Genomic DNA, 4,712 nt, shown 5'->3' on the forward strand with positions numbered 1-4,712 from the left:
TTGACAATTTACTTTCGAGGCGACCACGCCCTATGCGGCCTTGAAATCGTGTTTAAATTTTTCGGATTTCAACAGTTTTGATTCAAACTTTGATCTTTCATATTTTTCAGTGTTCTAATCTCTTCTATACACTGAACACGCGTACACAAGACGCTATTCATAAGCGAAGCAAGGACGCTATCAGGTATTCCTTAATTCCATACCTCGCATTTCCAGTTAAAGGTTTTCTACTAGTATATCAGAATTGTTTGGAGTGTTGCATGTTTAGTTAAGCTCAACTTAGTCTTGCATGAGATTAAGGTCTGGTCGAACAAAAACAACAAACGTAATTACACGGCAACAAACAAGTCCATCTAGTATTTCACACACACCACCTCTAGCTACTATTTCACACACACCACCTGAAATAATGGGGGAAGAAAGAGAGACTCCCCTCTCCGACTTCTACAAAGCCTTGAGCGATAACCCTAAATCGTGCATCATTCTAGCAGACCCGATTGGGGATTTTGAATCCCCAAACATATTTAATTTGTTACCCGCTTTTCATGGGTTAGACCATGAAAAACCTTATCGGCATTCGTGGGGATTGAACAAGTCCTTACAACATTCCATCATCCTACGGTAGGTGCGGAACAAATTAAACCGAGGGTATTCCCTTTCACATTAGCCCGATAAAGGCGTCTTGGTTAAGGCCCAACTGCCTAATTTCGTGGACTCGTGGGCTAAACTTGTTCAACTGTTTATGGAACATTTTTACCCACCCCTAAAGACGGATGAGATGCTTTCAAAGATTCATTTTTTCCGGCAGAATCCTCATGAATCATTTTCTGAGGCATGGAATCGTTTCACCGATCTCCTTATAGAGTGTCCACATCATAACTTAGCGAAAGACACGTTAGTTCGTGCCTTTTTCAAAGGTCTTCTACACCACCATAAAGAAGTCCTTGACATAATGAATGGGGGTAGTTTCCTAAGTAAAGGAGCCTCGGAGGCTTACAAATTTTTAGAAGACCAAACTAAACGGAATAATAATTGGGGGGGTAGTGACGATATCCCCCGCTCAGCTAGTTCTTCTTCAACAGTCAAGGCCGCCGGTATGTTTGAGAAGAAAACCGATCCAGAACTTAAAAATCTAATCGAATCTCTAACTAAAAAAGTAGAGGCTATTTCTGCTCAACAAAAGCCTATCCCCGTCATGAATGTAAACTCCAACCCATGTAATTTCTGTTTGAGTCCAGAGCACCACGACGACGATTATTGTCCTCTAGCTTATGAACAACAATCACCGTAACAAGATAATGTTTACTCTATTAATAACTATCCTATTCCTAACGCCCCTTGGAGACAACATCCCAACTTTAGTTGGAGAAATAATCAACAAGTAACACCTCCAGGGTACAATAATCAAAACGTTAGGCAAGCAAACAATTATAACCAAGCTCCACCTAGGCAAGGACAAGGTCAAGGGAATTATAATAATTATAACAACCAAGCGCAACCACGACAAGGTCAAGCACAAGGTCAGAATAATTATAATAATTATAATACCAATAGAGGTATCGTTCCGTTAATAATAATAACTATCACAACCCACCCATAAATAATCAACGAGATAGTTCCAAATGCACCACCCGCGGACTACTACACCTACACAACCGGATCGTATCGACGCCTTTATACAAGTTACCCAACAACTTTTCCAGACAATGACTCAATCAAACCAACAGATTTTACAATCCATAAATCAGGGCATACAACAGTTAGCCCAAGCGAAAGCCCAACCAAAAGGCGTGTTTCCAGGACAAGCGATACCAAACCCTAAAATAGCAAACACAGCCTTTGAGGTAAACGGTAATTCTAGTACGGAAACTACAATCGTAGGTGACCTAAATGCCATCACCACTCTCCGTTCTGGAAGAGTGGTTGATAACAAAGTAACTACGCCTATAGTTACCCCATCAGTACTCCCTACACCAGATATCGAACTAGATACCACAATAGAAACTGAGGAGCCTACCACGGTAGAGGTACCAGTTAAATCACAACCAAAGAAACCGAAAGCCAAGGTTACACAGCAAGTAGAGCCATATGCGAAATATAGAGCTTAAACCACCGCTTCCTCAAAAATTAGCCATGCTAACCAGGGATACAAACTTTGAGGAAATTAGGAACGTTTTCAAGAATCTAACGATAAACCTTCCTTTTCTCGAAGCTATTAAAAAGCTACCTAACCACGCTAAGTTTCTTAAAGAGTTGTGCACTACTAGGCGTAAGACCAACATACCTAAAGACGCCTTTTTAACTGAACAGTTCCTGATAAAACGCTATTTTACTCACGTTTATTGATTTTTAGTTACTTATTTCTTAAGTCCGAGGTCCACAGTCCAAAGTCCGAGGTCCAAAGTCCAACGTCCGTATAGTCGTACGTTTTAGTCAAGTTACCTTACTCACGGGATTGGTAGGATAGGTCGAGTAAGGGATCGCCCAAACCTTAGGGCTCGGATAGGTTCACAACCGAATTACAACTTTAAGTGAGTAGGATTTTAGGTTTCTTTTTAGTTGGTTTTAATTAAATTAACGGTAATGTAAATTACTACGGTGATTAAATATAGGTAAACGAAATGTAGAGAAACAGGGGAGAGAGTTAATCATGCTCATGCAAGAATCATTTTTCAACAGCTTTTATTACCAAATCACTACATCTCTAGTTCGTCCTCGCTTCGAGACGACGCCGAGTATTGATCCCTAGTGCATGCCCACATCTCTAGGTCGCATTTTACTAGCATAAGGAGTTTTAATAATACCACATCTCGGTATATTATCTCCGCTCCCCCACAAGTTCACATCACCGATTTTAATTGGAGAGTCATTCGACACCGACGCTGGCAGACATTTTTCGCTACAGACCGTTTCGGAGCATCGAAGACTCCAACTTTATACGCCTCGATCATTTTGGGACCGGATGTTAATTCTATGCCTAATTCCTAAGTAGTGATTCTAGAATATTAACGAAGTCAATCCGATTTTCACACGAAAGCAAAGATAACCCCCCCCCGGGGGAATTAGCTCATCATCATAGCAGAATAATAAAAAATTTTGTCAGATACATTAAGTAAATAAATGCGGGACGTAAATTAACAAGAAAAGAAATGATCAAGTATTAAGGGTAAAATAACTTTACCGTATTAAGCCAAAAATAAAAATGGCGGAAGGTAAGTACTGAAGAAAGAAAACTAAACGTAGCTAAAGCATTAATATGCTGAAGACCTTCTAATGAAGGCGAAGCCCTCATATATATAGGCGGATGTCTGGAGGATCATTAAATTTGGTTTTGGCTGTTTACTCCAATTGAGACATTCAAAACTTTGAATGTCGAGGTTTTGTTTTCACGTGACAAAGTTTTGTTTTTACTTAAACAAAACTTATTTATTGTTTAGTCGCCATACTTTATAATTGTCCTTTTGCTTTATTTCATTTCCATATTGAACAGGTACGTGTCTTCTCTCATTGCAAGGTGGCATCAATTTGAAACCATCATTTGCCACCTGCCTATGCTGACTCATCATGTCTTCTGGGCCCGCATAATGTGTCCACTTAGTGTGTCCAGTGGCGGCGCCAAAATTGGCGTTTTTACGACTTTTTGTCCTTGCGCAGAGTTCGTCGCCCGGGTCGCTATGGCAGCTTCACTAGCCCACGTCGGCACCTAGATTTATCCGATTTGAGCTTCGGAAGTTTCCTGCCTCTTTATATGTGGGCCCGTTCTGCACTGGTTCTGTTCTTTTGGAAACTTCGGCTCTAGTCAGGCTTTGTTTGGGCTTTACGGGGATTGAGCGGGAATTCCAATATTCCCGTATTCTTGTACTTGGCAGCTTCACTAGCCAACGTCGGCACCTAGATTTATCCGATCTGAGCATCGGAAGTTTCCTGCTTCTTCATATGTGGGCCCGCTCGCGACCGGTTACGTTCTTTTGGAAACTTCGGCTTTACGGGGTCGAGTGGGAAACTCCAAATATTCCCGTATTCCTGTACTTTGATGCATGTTTTATCGCTATCTTCATTTTAATTGCGGAAACCTGCAAAAGTACGAAAATATAATTATTACATGATTATTAAACACATAATTGACCAAAATGCTATGTCTCTCGAGGTTTAATATTACAGTTTTGGGTGCTTATCAGTTCCCAACTTTATCCCAAAATAATGGAATTGTTAAGTACAAGGACCACGGTCGCCCCCCTCAGAAAATGCACCTTAGGAGATTCCCACACGACGACGCCTTTATTAGACACGGGGCGAGTGTTAACTTACTCCCGTGATTACTTGTATAAACAAATAGGTCTACAGAAATGCAACCTACAAAAATAACGTTACAATTAGCGGACCAATCAATTAAGTATCCTAAAGGTGTAGTGGAAAACGTGCTTGTTAAGGTTCGTGGATTTCTACTATCCTCGCTGATTTTGTTATCCTCGATACGTAAAGTCGCTAATGACTCTGTACCGATCATTTTAGGGCGTCCCTTCTTGGCAACTGCCAATGCGCTTATAAATTGTCGTGATGGAAAGATGTCCTTATCTTTTGGCCATCTTTTTGTCGAGGTAAATGTTTTTAAAATGATGAAACAGTTACCAGATTCCTCTGTAGATGGGGAGGTTAGCATGATCGAGAGTTTAGCTCAAGATTATTTTAACAACACGTTTCCTGAAAACAAT

The 4,712-nt window shown here is 40.6% G+C and overlaps 1 non-coding gene across 1 annotated transcript; it reads right to left on the minus strand.

Annotated features, from left to right (window-relative positions):
* Positions 1-778: 778 nt before the first annotated feature.
* On the minus strand, positions 779-882 carry LOC147525104 (small nucleolar RNA R71). The gene has a single exon (XR_015206480.1). It is a non-coding gene; the product is annotated as a small nucleolar RNA R71 (small nucleolar RNA).
* Positions 883-4,712: the final 3,830 nt, after the last annotated feature.

Source organism: Coptis chinensis, chromosome 1, assembly GCF_015680905.1.
Source record: "Coptis chinensis isolate HL-2020 chromosome 1, ASM1568090v1, whole genome shotgun sequence".
Classification (NCBI taxonomy): Eukaryota; Viridiplantae; Streptophyta; class Magnoliopsida; order Ranunculales; family Ranunculaceae; genus Coptis; species Coptis chinensis.